Source organism: Meleagris gallopavo, chromosome 3 (assembly GCF_905368555.1).
Source record: "Meleagris gallopavo chromosome 3, MGAL_WU_HG_1.1, whole genome shotgun sequence".
NCBI lineage: Eukaryota > Metazoa > Chordata > Aves > Galliformes > Phasianidae > Meleagris > Meleagris gallopavo.
The window spans coordinates 20663316-20678048 of NC_139406.1; the positions used below are offsets into that span (position 1 = coordinate 20663316).

Below are 14733 nucleotides of genomic sequence, written 5' to 3' on the forward strand. Positions count from 1 at the left end.
GAAACTGAAATATATTTTAAAAGGGCCAGCAGATCTATTTCATTGTATTTAGGAATTGGATTTATGCAACATTGAAGTATACAGAGTAAATTATTGAAAGCTGAAAGTGAGAAGTAAGTTAAGTGGCATTCTGTTAAATTGATTTAGATACTAAGTAGCTTTAAATATTCAGCATAGAAAGTCTCTAAAATTAGAGGAAGCAGTTTGGATGTGCACATACAACTCTGCCCTTGGAAACTGGGAGTTAATTGAATAAAGATTTGCCTGTCATCTATACTTTCATGCTACTAAAAATGTCACTCTGTTTTGTACTGTAAGTGACTGTCAGCTTTATTTGTAGTGTGCTTCTCTGTTAATTTAAGTGTTTTTTGCATCATGTCATATTTTTCATAGTACAGGTGTTAACTGCTTTCTGTTTCTTCCCAAGAGAAAATATCTGCAAACGAAAGTGATGTATAATAATGAATCTTACTGGTTAGACCTGGTAACATGATGTGAGAAATTAAAGTAAAACACAAATAGGTGTGAAGCTTGAACTCATAAATGTTTAGACGTATTTGCATTTGTATTAAGCACTAAAGCTGTTGCTAGAGAACAGTCACATAAAAAAAATCATTAAATTCTACACCTAGAATACAGTACTTCTAAAATTGTTGCTACTTCAGCAAATTAGTTTAAAAACTGAATTTACGCTTTTTCTTAGAATTGAAAGTATGAAAGCATCTGAGACAGAAGGTCATAATGATAGGTTGTTGGAGATACATTAGCTTAGGAATTTTGGACATTGCCTTAATATTTGTTTATGTGTGTGTGCAGAGAAGGAGAATGCATTAGGATGTCCCTGACTCTGGGATAAACAGCAGGCTTAGAAAGCAGAGGAACAATGTTGCCTTTTATAGGAGTAGCTAGAAGAAGTGTGGAGTGCTTTTTTTGTGAGGATGTAACCAGGATGCGGATTAGAAGGGGACAAACCAATCTGCTACTCATTGCTGACAGATGAACGCCTCCCAGCTATTTTCCTCTTTCCTTTGAGGTACCAAGTCTGATACTTACTCATATCCTTGGGGAAACAACTCAGCACAATAACCAGAGAAAAACTAACCCAGCCAAAAAGCAGAAGGGTTTATTGTCCATTAAGTGGGCTAGATTGAAGTGAGATGACAGAGAATTAGAAAGCCAGAGGAAGTGGACTGCATATTTCAATAGCCGCTGGAGCTATGTTGGAGGAAATAATCTGTCTTGCCTACCCACAACCTTCCTCCATCTGTTCAGCTTAGAATCAATACCTCTCTCTCTCTGAGGGACTGTACACCTCTTTCCTGCCATCTCACAGGGCTTTGGGTGGAAGCAAATGTGAACTGCTGAATAATTAATATTGCCTTGATAGAAAACAAGGAAGGAACAGAGAAATTGGAGGAATTGACACATTACACAAATTACATGGGTTGTATGTTGATAATGGATGATTGGATTTTTGGAATAAATATTATAAATTTTATGAATAACTGTAATAATATAGACCGTCTCCTGTGGCTGGTAGCTGTACTGCTTGAGAAGTTACCTGAAAACAAAATGCCCTATGGATATAATTGCACTAAAATTTTAAAAATCAGTGCCAAGGTTGGTTTGGTAGACAGTAGTCACTGAAATGTAAGAATGATACAAGTAAAAACAAAGCTTTTAATAAAATACTGGAAAGAATGGTGAGGAATATATGACTTCTAAATGCTCCAACTAAATTTTTGAATTAAGATTACTAATGACCTTATTCTTAGAAGCAGAGATACTGATCTTAGTTTAGCAGTACAAATCCTGCCTAGTCCAGCTGGATTAGAAGACTTGCTTCCTAATGATTTTTCTACACTAACCATTCCATTGTTAAAGATTTTAAGAGAAGAGATGGAAAAGAATCCCCATGTTGTTGGTCTCTAGAATGTTTTTTCCCCTATTTTCAGAAAGAATCTTTTTTTTTTTTTTCAGAACAGAAACAGAACATATTTGAATGTGCTTGTGTCAGGGGTAAAGCAAGATTACTTTGACATTTACTGTTTAGGACAGTGTCTATGAGAAGGTTTGTGATTTCTGATAGTGTTAAATAAGTGGAAAAAAATAAGAAAATATGAGAAAAGATAAATGCTTTGTTCTGATGGTCTGTATGTATGTGCAGACTGGGAGTATATTGACACCACTACTACATAACTGTCACTCTGCTTATTTAAGAACTGTTGTTATTCTGTGTAGTTTCTGGTTGGTATTATTTTGGCATGAATATTTTTGATGCATTGGATTTTCTATTTGCATGTAGAAATGGAGTTACAACTGCCTCATAAAATGTTTCCTTTCCATTGTTTATTTTGACGCATACCAAAGGATTGATGCCTAGTGAGCTCTATCTTAACACTTGCATATGTAGTCAGCTCTTCTGGGGTCCCTTATTCTCTCTCCTTGGTGAAAGTGCAGTAAAAATTAATTTCAATTTACATAAATAAAATAAAAATAAATAAAAGCAGTGAAGGATAAAGGTTGAAAATAATAACAATAACAAACCTACAAGATTTTTTTGCTTAGCTGTATAATATCTCTTTGGTAAAAGTTAAAAATTGACATAATTGGATTAGTTCTCTCTCAGATATGACAAAAAGCTAAAAGGCACATGCAAATCAAATAGAATATATGCTATAAAAAAGTGTGTCTAGAAAACGTGACAGATCTGATATTATTGAGATGGATCAGTACTTTGCATCTATTTTTATTGAATAGCTAAAGTGAATGAATTTCTGCTTTGGATAGCATATTTGAGTGATTTACTATCCACATGTACGTTTAGTTCATGTTATAGTATGTACAGTATGTATCTATCCTTTAACAACTGAGAAGTTTTAAAAGGACGTTTATGTAACAAATGCTCTCATTCATGCATTAAAACTCTTGTATCCTTGTAGTAGGCCAGGTTTCTCAGGCATTTGTTTAAATACATGCTGAAATAAACAGGGTTGAACTCCGTTATGTGATAATGCATTGATAATGTTCTTGACCTTTTTGACATAGGCAGATGTCACTGACTGGCTACATCTTTGGTATGGTGCAGATACATTCAAACAGGTTTTGATAAAATGAGCTTATGTGTATTGCTGCAGAGTATTTCCGATTTCCTGGGTGTGTTATGCAGCCCAAGCTGACTGCTTTGCTGTCAGAGCTCAAGAGCTGCTGTTCACAAGTAGTAAGTAACTGCTCTTAAACGTATTCTGCATTTTCAGACAGAAGAACTCATGGAAATGTAAACACCCAGGAAGCAGATAACTGATTAACATCTTGAGTTCCTATTCACTTTTTTCCCCTCTTTTCTTTTTCATTATTCAATTTAACCATTTCTTGTAAGTTTTGACAGTAAATAAAAATTTGGATTTTGAATGATTAGACCTCAGAAACCAAGTGAGACATGTTTTAATAAGTGGAAAGCCTGGATTTTGTACTAACAAAAACAATTAACTTATGAAAACATACGCAGAAGCTAACACTGCAGATTGATGAATAAATCTCATTTAAATCCTTTTCCCAAATGGAATCCAAGAGTAATGTTTAAAATGTAATCTGATACTGAACTCCTTTTTATTATTTCATCTCCGTTGATTTAATTAACTGTGCAAAAGAATATGTATTCATAAGAGATTGTAGGAAGTTTTACGTAAATTGTTATGAAGGCTAATGTAATGCTTACATTATAAATTTGTAATATAAAACTTGAAACTTAACATTTTCTAAACTATGTGTCTTGTAATAGGCTTTCTAGAAAGAAAAAAAAAGATATTAGACTCATAGGAAAAGTAGAATGGATGATTGTCCTTTTTGCTCTCTGGTTTTAAGTAAAACACTATAAAATACATAGCTTGCTCTGAAAGTAATACTTCCTATTTATTTCTGTGGAAACTACGATAGATAAAAAAAGCACAGAAGCATTATATGATAGAGCTAATTCTCAGCTCTAAGACACTATTTTTCAAAACAGTCATCACCACTAGGTATTCATTTTCACAGCAATGAACAAGAGCCTATATGTTACAGTCATAAAAATCTTCACTAGCAGAGGCAATCCACTGTTGCTACCACCAGTTCTGAAACACGCTACCCACCCTTCACTGTGCTCACATCCATTCTTCGATCTCCATATACATTCAGTAAGTATCAATGAATGTCAGTGAGGGCAATTTTTTCCACATGAAGGCATCCAGTGATACACCTTTGCTTCATACACATTTCCAAGTCAGACATCATTCCATTCAGAAGTTCAGCCTCTGCTGCTGTACCACCAACATCCACCCCTATGTCACAAGCAAGCATAATAAAACAGGAAGCATTACCTTTGGAGCAGATCTCATAAGATTAATCTGTTCAGTCATCGGGGTTGATTTAGAGCTATTATTTTCTTAGAGAATTTCACTATTCGTTGTCGTTAGCTTTGGATTAAGCACTGAATATGACATTCTTTACTGAATAATTGCACTATTACATGTATAAGTATCTTTTTAGGAGTGTGTTTACCTTTTAATGCATAAGAAATCTCTGTTAATACAGTAATCACGTAAGAACCCTTCATTTCATGCAAAGGGTATGCATGAGGGCTTAATACTAGTCAATGCTGCTTAAATCTGGCATGTGTGTCCTTTATAGAGTCTGCTTAGTCTCAAGAAATGTATAATTCCAGAAATATAGTACTAAGTTTTATGTTTGAAAATTGTGAAAATATTACATCAAAAATACGTGATGATGTTTATGAAGTGAGGGGGGAAAAAAAAAAAAGCAGCTTTTTCCTTCCACTTTGACAGTGAGCAGCCCAGAATATTTAACTGTTATTTCTTCAGATTAGAGTGAGTTTTGGGATGGAGCACCCTTGCTATGCTAGCTTTCATTCCATTAGCCATTTCCTTGAGTGTTTAAGATGCTTGTAGCAAGCCTCTGTGTTTAATCTCATATTTGATTAGTTACTTCAGGCTATTGCACTGTTTTCTGCGTAGACCTGAAGTTGCCTGAAACTATTATATCTACACCAGTTCACGATTATGAACTTTTATTAGGTTTTTAAGCTTCTCTAATCACTGTTATTTATTTATTTACTGATACTGCTCTTTTGTCCTGAAGTTTGCGGTGGTTTGTTTGATATCTGTGCACTTTGAATTCTCAAAAGTTTATGATGAAGGTTTTCTAGTTGTATTGCCTACAGTGCAAACTTTTTTTAATAATTATAGATCCATGCTAGAATATGTAGAGGTGTAAGTATTCCTCTTAGTAATTTTTTAAAAAAGTAATGGATAGGTAAGCAGCGAGGAAACATGGAACGCTGAAATGCAGGACTACAAAACAGCCTGTAAAGAACTTGAATCTCACTTTGATTGGCTGGTTAGTGATAATATTATTTAAAAAAATGTGGATTTTTTTTTTTTGTTTGTTTGTTTTATTTTGTTTTTCTTGACTGTTTTCACAGTGAATATTCCAGGTCTTATTATACATTCTTATTATATATCTTTGGGGCTGATAGTCTTGCAAATTTATCTTTTCATTGCTGTATTCTTCATTAAATGATATTCTCTTTACTAATTCTGTTGAATGAGTATTTTCATAAATAGGATATAGTTTATTAAAACTTGTTCACCACCCTTCTCAGATACTTCACGTGCTGCATGTTGGGACCTCAGTCTACCACTTTTCACCTTATTTGAATAGTGTACTGAGGAAACAGTGTTGTTGTAAGCAATGTCACATAAGGCTCAAAATGAGACTGAGATATAAGGTATTTCTCAAACTGATCTTTTCTATGAAATACATTCCTTCTTAAAGTGAGAGCGTAGCTTTTCTGGATGTTCAGCTGACTGTGGTGCTCTCTTAATGATGCTGGATGATTATTAAATCAGAGGATTGTGCTAAACTCTCATCCTGCTCACTTACAGAAACAAAGCAGAGCTCCAGAGAGCATGTAAATTACAGTTTGAGTTGTCCACTGGATGCTAAGAATTCAATATAAAACTTTTCTTTGTTTTAAACTTTTAAGCATACTGTGAATGGTTTCTTGAAGACTTTGAACTCTCATTAGAAAGCCTAGTATCAAATGCCATGACTCTTATTTATAAACAATATGAAAATGATCTTTCAATGTTTCATTTATTTTTAGGTTATTATTAATATGGTAATGGAAGAAAAACATTTTAAAACTGAATGCTACATTATTAAATTTACCTGGTACCTTTTAATGTGCGATGTTATTTGTTCACAGTAGCTCATCTTCTGTGTTCCCCATTAAAATGCCTGTGACCTGATCTTTAAAAAGTTATGTTTTAAGCTTAATCTTAAGCAAACAATCCCATTAACTTCAATGAGCTTTTCATTAATAGGTTTAAAGTTAAGTAGGTCTTTTTTTGTTTGCGCAATCAGAACTTAAGATGTGATCCTACTGATTAACCTTATTTTACATCCCCCTTCTGTTCCTGAGGATTTGCTGGTGTTACGGCTTTGACATTCAATCGCAATTCATCTCCATTCTTGTCTGTTCCTGGGAAGTAATTGGACAAGAATGGAAGCTAAAATTTTCATAAGAATATTTTGAAGTTGTATGTACTAAGTCTATAGCAATTTAGTGGAACTAGCGAATTTAACACGTTTAGAGATTTGAAGAATATTACAAACTAGTACATGAAAATTGTCTGCTTTATAAAAGATTAATTTAACTTCAGATCTGAAAAAATGATGAATTTAGGTTAAATTATGTAGAACACCTCAGACGTTTCTGTAAGATTTTTAAAAAGTAATTGTGAGATCTTTTCCAGTTTGGATTTCACCTGAATTTCGTACATCACTTCTCTCTGGCTTTGCAATGAAGCAAGTTAGGAAACTTAAGAAAGTGTTTTCTTTGAACGTTCTGGAAATTTTCAGTGTCTGACAAGACTATGTTATATTGACTACGCTACCATACAGTAGTCATGTCATATAAAGTACAAATGACTGGATTTTCTTGCCAATGCCACATGTAGGAAATCTAATTATCTGGGCTTGGGAAATCCTCCAACATAAGAAATGTCTTCAAAATAGTCAGCAGAAATCCATTCTTCTATTCAACCTTGGCCATAGGGTAAAAACTTCAAGTAAATGTTTAACGCTTGTGTTCATCTCTGTTATAAAGTGGCAATAAAAATACTTATTGCCATAAACATAGTTCTGATTTCTTCTAAGGTATAAGAATATTTAAAACCTTGTATGAAGATTTACATTTACTCATCCATCGAAGCAGCCTTCTGGAAGAAGTGTATTTTCTAATTACTAGAAACTTTTCTTGCCAAGATAACCAAAGTAGTTAACAATGATATTTCTGTATTTTCAATAGTGTTTATACATAGAAATTTCCAATAGCAAACTATAGTAATTTTCTTCTTCCTTTTTTTTTTTTTTTCCTGTAGTTGTTACCTTTAGGCAGACTTTTCCTATATATGTACCCACAAACATTTTTATCTGTATTCCTTTCATTCATCCATATGGGAAAAGCTGCTTTTGTAATTGATGTGATTGTTTTGTATATTGGTTCTGACTTTTGAATACTTTGCAAAATGAGTTGCTGAGTTATACTGCATGCATTTAAGAGATAATGTATTTTACGGTAGATATGCATGAGAAGGATGTGACATAGCCATTGAGGAATTCAGTATTTATGAGTGAGGCAGTCTAAAATGGAACTGAACACATTTAATGATAGGAACGATAATTTGAGAACCATGATGGTTTAATACTAACTGAGCTGGAAAAGTGAGAAAAGAAGATATGAAGATAATAATAACAATAAAAGAAATGCACATTATGTACAGTTCAAGAGAATAGAGAAAGCTAAGAATAATGATAGGATTGGTACAGGCAGAGAAGGATCTAGCTTTACCATATAAACACAAAATATTTTCAGTGAGATGGGACGAAATCAACATAATAACAGTAATGTTGTGTGGTTGACAGTGATTATAGTATGGTTGGCAGAAATAATGTTATGGGGAAAGTCAGTGACTTAAAGAAATACCAGAAGTGTGATGTCAAGAAGGCATGTTCATAAATACAAATCTAGACTTGATAGAATGATAGATTTACTATGATTGGAAAAGACCTCTAAGATCATCTTGTCCAACCATCAACCATGTAGTCATCACTCTGCCTACTCAACCTTGTCCCTCAGTGCCACATCTACCCTTTTCTTGTACACCTCCAGATACTCTACCACTGTTGTGGGCAGCCTGTTCCATTGCATTGCTACTCTTTCAGAGTCGTATCCAATCTGAACCTTCTTTGGCACAAGTTGAAGCCATTACCTCATTACATACATGCATATCTCCTTAGCTTTTCTTTTTCTTTACTTGTGATGTTTGTTACTATTATCAACATGAGAAATCTTGGAACTGCCAACAACTGTTATTCACTACTATTTCTTTTAAAATTATTACCTAATTACAGAGTTGAATTCCTGAGTGATAGAATCTATGATTACAGAATTGTAAAATATTTTGAATTGCAAAGGACTCACAAGGATCACTGAGTCCAACTCCTGCATGAATGACACTGGAAGTCAGAACGTGGACAGAACCAAAGAAGACTATAAAGCCCCGGGAGTACAAGTGGGGAAAAAAAAAAATGGTGCCTGAATAATCTTTTATTATTAGCTTTTATTAGTTTTGCCTGCTGGAGAAAAGGAGAGAAGCCAGAAATAATGTGTAATGCATATCAACTTATAGTTACATGGCAGGTGCTCACAGGTGGGTTTTGATTTTCATGACAGTGGAGTGTTCTATGAAGATTATAACCTGTTAGAGAGGGATGGGATCCACCCATCTAGAAGAGGCAGGAAGACCTCTGTCAGCAGACTAGCTAAGCTAGTGATGTGGGCTTTAAACTGAAGGACTTGAGTGGTGGGGTCCAAAATGGAAATGCTCATAAGATTGCAACTGACTGGGGAATAAACCAGGCCAATCAGGACAGTGACAAATGTTCCTTAGCTGCCTCCTGTGGCCGGCCAGAAGGCCAGCCACCTCAAGGGTGTGTATAGCTATAGGGGGATCCTTTAGTGTCCTTGTTGGGAAACCTGCATCCTTTGCTCCTTTTTCTGTCTCAAAAGTGCCTGTATTCCAATGCATATAGCATGGAAAATAAACAGGAAGTACTAGAGATCTGTGTACAATTGCAAGGCCATGATTTCACTGTGGTCACAAAGACATAGTAGGACAGTTCACATGATTGGAATGCTGTCGTGAATCACTATGTACTTTTTAGGAAAGGTAGGCCAGCTAGATGTGACTGTGGAGTTGCTTATGCAAGAGAGTGACTGGAGTGTATCTGCTTGAGGATGTGTCTAAGCACTGGAACAAGCTAACCAGAGAGGCTGTGGTGTCTCCTTCTCTGGAATTATTCAACACCTGCCTGAACACTTTCCTGTACAACCTACTACTTCAGATAGGTTTGGATTTGATGATCTTCAGAGGTCCATTTCAACATCTTTGATTCTGTGATTCTTGGCACAGGACCACCCAAAATTCAAACCATATATCTAAGAGGGTTGTCCAAATGCTTCTTTAACTCTGACAAGCTTGGTGCACTGGGGAGCATATTCTGGTGCCTGAACACCCACTCAGTGAAGAACCTTTTCCTAATTCCCAACCTAATCTTCCCTTGAAGCTCCATGCTGTTTCCTCAGGCCCAGAGCTGAGTGCTGCCTTCCACTCCCTGTGAGGAGCCGCAGCCGCCATGAGGCCTCCCTTCAGCGTCTCTGCTCTGGGCTGAGCAAATAAAGGGACTTCAGCCGCTACTCACTCATAGAGTCATAGAAAAGCTTGGGTTGGAAGGGACTTCAAGGATCATGAAGCTCCAATCCCCCCGCCCTAGGCAGGGCCACTAACCTCCTATTCCCAATCTTTGTAGCTTTTCTTTGGACACTCCCTCATAGTTTTATGTCCTTCTTATATCGTGGCACCCAAACTGCCCACCGTGCTGAAGCTGAGGCTGCACAGAGCAGAGTGGAACAATTTTCCCCCTTCCTGGCTGGCAGCGCTGGGTCTGGTGCACCCCAGGGTACGACTGGCCCTTTGGGCTGCCAAGGCACACTGTTGCCTCACATTTGGCTTGCTGTCTACCAGAACCCCCAGATCCCTTTCCACAGCACTTCTCTCCAGCCTCCTATCACTCAATGTTTTATTTCTGTGGAAAATTTTATTTCATTTTTATGTATTTATTCAATATTTATGTATTTTTTATTGTTGTTGTTTTGTTTTTGGATTGCATCCAGATTCAGTATGTCTGATAGTGTTCCCTTGGTAGTCTCAACTCTATAAAGCAGTTCTGAGATGGTTGCCTAGACACTGTGGACTCTGCAATATTTTACTCTCTGTAGGGGTCCTATATTCTTCTTTACTGTCTGTGAAGTTCAGCTGCTTTTCAAGTCTCTGTGAGATCCAGCTGTTCCTTCTCTGTAACTTCTTATATTGTTATAATTTTTTGTGTCCAGCAAGTTTTGTCATACTCAGTGGCTTTTGACCTCTTGTTCAACTAGCTTAACCCTAGGCCAACACATATTCCTTTCCCTCGGGCTTACCTACAGCTACGCTATACAGTTGTGTCCAACCTAGAAGCTGACCCTACTTTGTGCAGCAGGTTGGACCAGATGATGCCCAAAGATTCTTCTTGACTTCAGTTTTGTATGATTATACATGTGGTGTCAGGGTATTCTCAAATCAGTAGATGAAAACTTTACGGTACGTTCATTGAAGCCAGTGGCAATTTGCTCTAATTTCACATGGCACTCAAAAATTCAAGCCTGAAATAGAATTTTCTTCTTTGCAGTAAGAAAGATGAGCTTAGTGTTTTTGTATTAATTTGACAGTAACTGACCCAAACAGATGCTGCTAGCTGCCAAAACTTGGGTGCTGCTTGCTGATTTCACAAAAACCTTGCTTACTGTTCAAATTAACAGGGCATTCTGGAATATTTTATCAGCCACATGTAAATTCTTCTTTTTGTATGTAGCTATAATTTAACATATCTGTAATAGTTTCTTTCTACTGTGCGCTTTTGCTTCCATAATATCTACAACCACAAAATATATCAATGTAGTAAGAATCAGAGTTTTCTCATTTGAATCTAGCACAAGAAAAATGGGCTACTTTGGTTATAACTGTGATGGACATTGACAAATAATGTTAAAAATAATTTAAAAAAAAAGTTTGTTTTTCTTCCTGTGTTGTTAAGTTCTTAAAAAAGTTGATTATTTTAGAAACAGTGGTGAAAATTTATATTTTGATTCATAAGGAAAAGAAAAATCAGCCAGTAAAAATGTATTTTATTTATTTTCTATGATGAAATATATTTTGAAAAATTTTTGATGTGATTCTCGGTGAACAATCACCCCTCTTGGCATACTAGAAAAAAAATATTTTCAATTTTCAAGCATAAAGAGAAAGATTTGTTTATAAGGATAGGTCACTTAATATTTTTTCTCTGAAACTTTGAGTTCCAGGTTTGTGTAAATAATGACATATTTATAATTCTTCGAAGAAATGTATGTGCATTGTGTACATTACATTCCATAATTTTGATAACAAAACTAATAATTTACACGACTTCAAGAGTTTCAAGCACACACTGTGGAACTAGTAGCAAAGTATGGAAGGTAAATGTCTTTAATTCTTTCTAATGTCTACAATGGACTTCCTTTCCTTTTCCTTTTGTTTTACCAGTCATTTGGAATGTTATCATACTTCCCAAAGGAGCTCTCGCTATTCATCTTTGAGAAATAATTTCTTAGAATAAACAGTACCTGTGGATTATACAGAAATAGGATGTTCCAAGTTCTTCATATTTAATCTAGCTTATTGGTCATCAGAGTCTCGTATATTTGCTTTTGTCCCTGACTGAGTGACCTGACCTTTATAAATGAGAGAAATGACTCACGAAATCATTGAAATTTTTATTCTGCTAGCAAGTTTCTTGGGAAGGGAAACAAAACATAAGAAAAGGCTCTGCTGCTTTGGGAATACAAAAGCATCTTTGTGCTGTCTTGCATATCTTTATTGTCCCTGGCTACATACGGGAACTGTAGATATAATTGTAGGTGGATTGGTCTCCGACTGAGACAAAGAGAAAGGTGTGAGTCAGATTCATGATTCATCTTTCTCTGTTTCACAGTTGTTCCTTTCACAGCATGAAAAGGCTAGTAGCACTGTGTATGCAATTACAGCTATAGAAACAGTGGCTGGGTTTTATCTGAGTAATTGTGTTGTTACTGTGTTGTGGTTCTGCCGGTAGCATTGTGGTAGCATTGTATAATTGGAAACAAAATTTTTACAGTTGTTCATTGCAGCAGAGCACTGTTGTTACCCTGAAGTTGCTGTGTTTGCTTGTTTTATATAAAAAAAGTTTTGTATTGCTAGCTGAGAACAGGCTTTGAATCCTTTAATCATGTTTTAATGTCTTATTTCCATTAGGTGTTAATTGCCTGTCTATGTGTACATACTAAGTACAATTAAGTACTGCTCCTGTTCTGTTTGCAAACTTTGCATGTCTTCCTTTGTTCAAGAAAGATGATGTGTTTCTCTGCCCATTGACACTCTTTCACAAAATGCACTTACTAGCAGGGTAAAAAATTAATTGATTCATAGTGTTTAATGCCTTCTTATACCCATTCATAGAAAATGTTTTTTATTAACTGTTTTCAACTTATTTTTGGAATGAATGAGTTTTAAATAATCTCTATAGCTACTGCTTACTGGAGCTACTCACTGTTAATGGCAGTGTTGAGGTCATAGCTTATCTTGTTTATCATCTAACCGAAGTATCATTTAGGTGCACTTTTAAAATTCCTGTTGTAATAATATAACTTGAATTACGTGCTAATTCCATTGGATTTTCTGCGTTGCTGTGGGTTTTGTTAAGGAGCATAGATGGTTTATATGTTAAAAAACAAAACAAAACAAAACCAACCAAAAAAAAAAAAAACCACAAAAAATTGATATTGGCAGAGTCAAAATGAAAAGGCTGGATGGACACAGAACTCAATTGGTTGGTTGGTTCTGTTTTATGACCTGGCTAGTTTAAACGATGCCACCTGTTCTAACCAGTGAGGTAATTTCATTAAGGCCTGTTAGGCTAATGGGAAACGTGGACTGCAAACTACTTTAATAATGGTAATGAAAGTCAAGGAAAAATGTAGATACACTATTCTCCAAAACACAAGTTAAGTCAATGCTGGCTAATTGTTAGGGCTGCAGCCAGAATTTTAAATGAAGGTTTTATATTTCTTTATTCATTCTTCACAAAACAGTCAGTAATTTACCAGAAAACCAGGAATGTCAGTGTGTTAATGCTGGATGAAAAGTTTTCTGTGGGCTGTATTTTTTTCCTTTTCAGTCTCAAGGTATAGTTAGTATGCTGCAATAGATTTACAAAGGAAAAGATTAGAACTATTGTCCTAGAAATAAATTCATGCTGTCTTGAGCTTTTAGGTATTAATTGTCTAAAATAAGACCTACAATGGAAATAAGAATAAAAACATAAGCATCGTTTAATTAAACCTTGGAACTCCAAATTATTTCAATTCTAAGATCATATATTTCACAAATTAAACCCAAGGGTATATCTGAGCTTTATTTTTTTTGTGATTTTTACAGGGAATTCATAGTGCATTTAAAGCATGGAAAATGTTCAGTTAGTAAAATAGGGCATTGCAATTAATAAAAAACTACCAATATACCTAATGATATAGGTAAAATGGATATTTGAGAATAAGCTCGACTTTGAATTAAGGAAGAACTATAGAGAGAACTAGAGATTTGTAGATTTAGAAAATAGTATGGATTATGAGGATTTAGGAAAAAACTATCTTCTAAAGACTGAAGATTTCACTGAGGTTTCTGACATTGTTTCTGTGAAGGCCTGAGGCTACTGGGAGAAAAGAATCTCCTAAGTAGGAATTGTTTGACATATGTCTGTCAGTCATTGTGTTACTGAAAAATTCATCACATTTTTCTGAGATAATATGATGATGATTTTTTTTTTTTTTTTAATGAATGCTTACTCTGAAACTAAATGCAGCTATTGTTAACATTAAAAAATCAATTTGGAATATTAATTTATTAATTCTTGGGCAGTGTCTAATTTTGGACATCTAATGACAGCATTAGGACACATTGCAACCAGTATCTGTGCTGTCAAAATAGATTTTTGTTATGTGGAATAATAATTTACTTTCCAGAAGAACAACTTGCTTTCTAAATGGGAGGATTTGTCTGGTGTGTTGTTATATTTTGTTTTAGAATGCCCCAAAAGAGAAGGTGTCTCTGAAGGTAAAAAAGGGGATTAAATGCTACATTTGCACTTCTCTTGGCAATCTCAGCATGCCGGATCACAGATTGCCGTATTTCGTGTGGAATTTCTTTTCATGATTTTTGTTTTCAGTTAATTTTTTCCTTACTTTTGTTCCTGTTGAACTTTGTAAACTAGCTTTCTTATACTCCACAGGAATTGTACTGCTTGTGGCTTTTTCACACACACTTGTAAATCTTAGAAAAAAAAATTGTCTCTGATAACTTCATGAAGCAGCTTTGACAGCTGCAGCTTTTTCCTGTTGAACTTTCCAGTTTTCTTCTTTATCTTGATTTATTTCTTCAGTGAATTTTTCAATGTCCTTGTTTTATCTTACTCTAATTTTTTTTCTTACTTATCTTTTTA

The 14733-nt window shown here is 35.0% G+C and overlaps 1 protein-coding gene across 7 annotated transcripts in view; it reads left to right on the forward strand.

The window, feature by feature from the left end:
• Nucleotides 1-14733, forward strand: part of CDH18 (cadherin 18) — a 238312-nt gene that overhangs the window by 56520 nt on the left and 167059 nt on the right. The window lies entirely within an intron of this gene.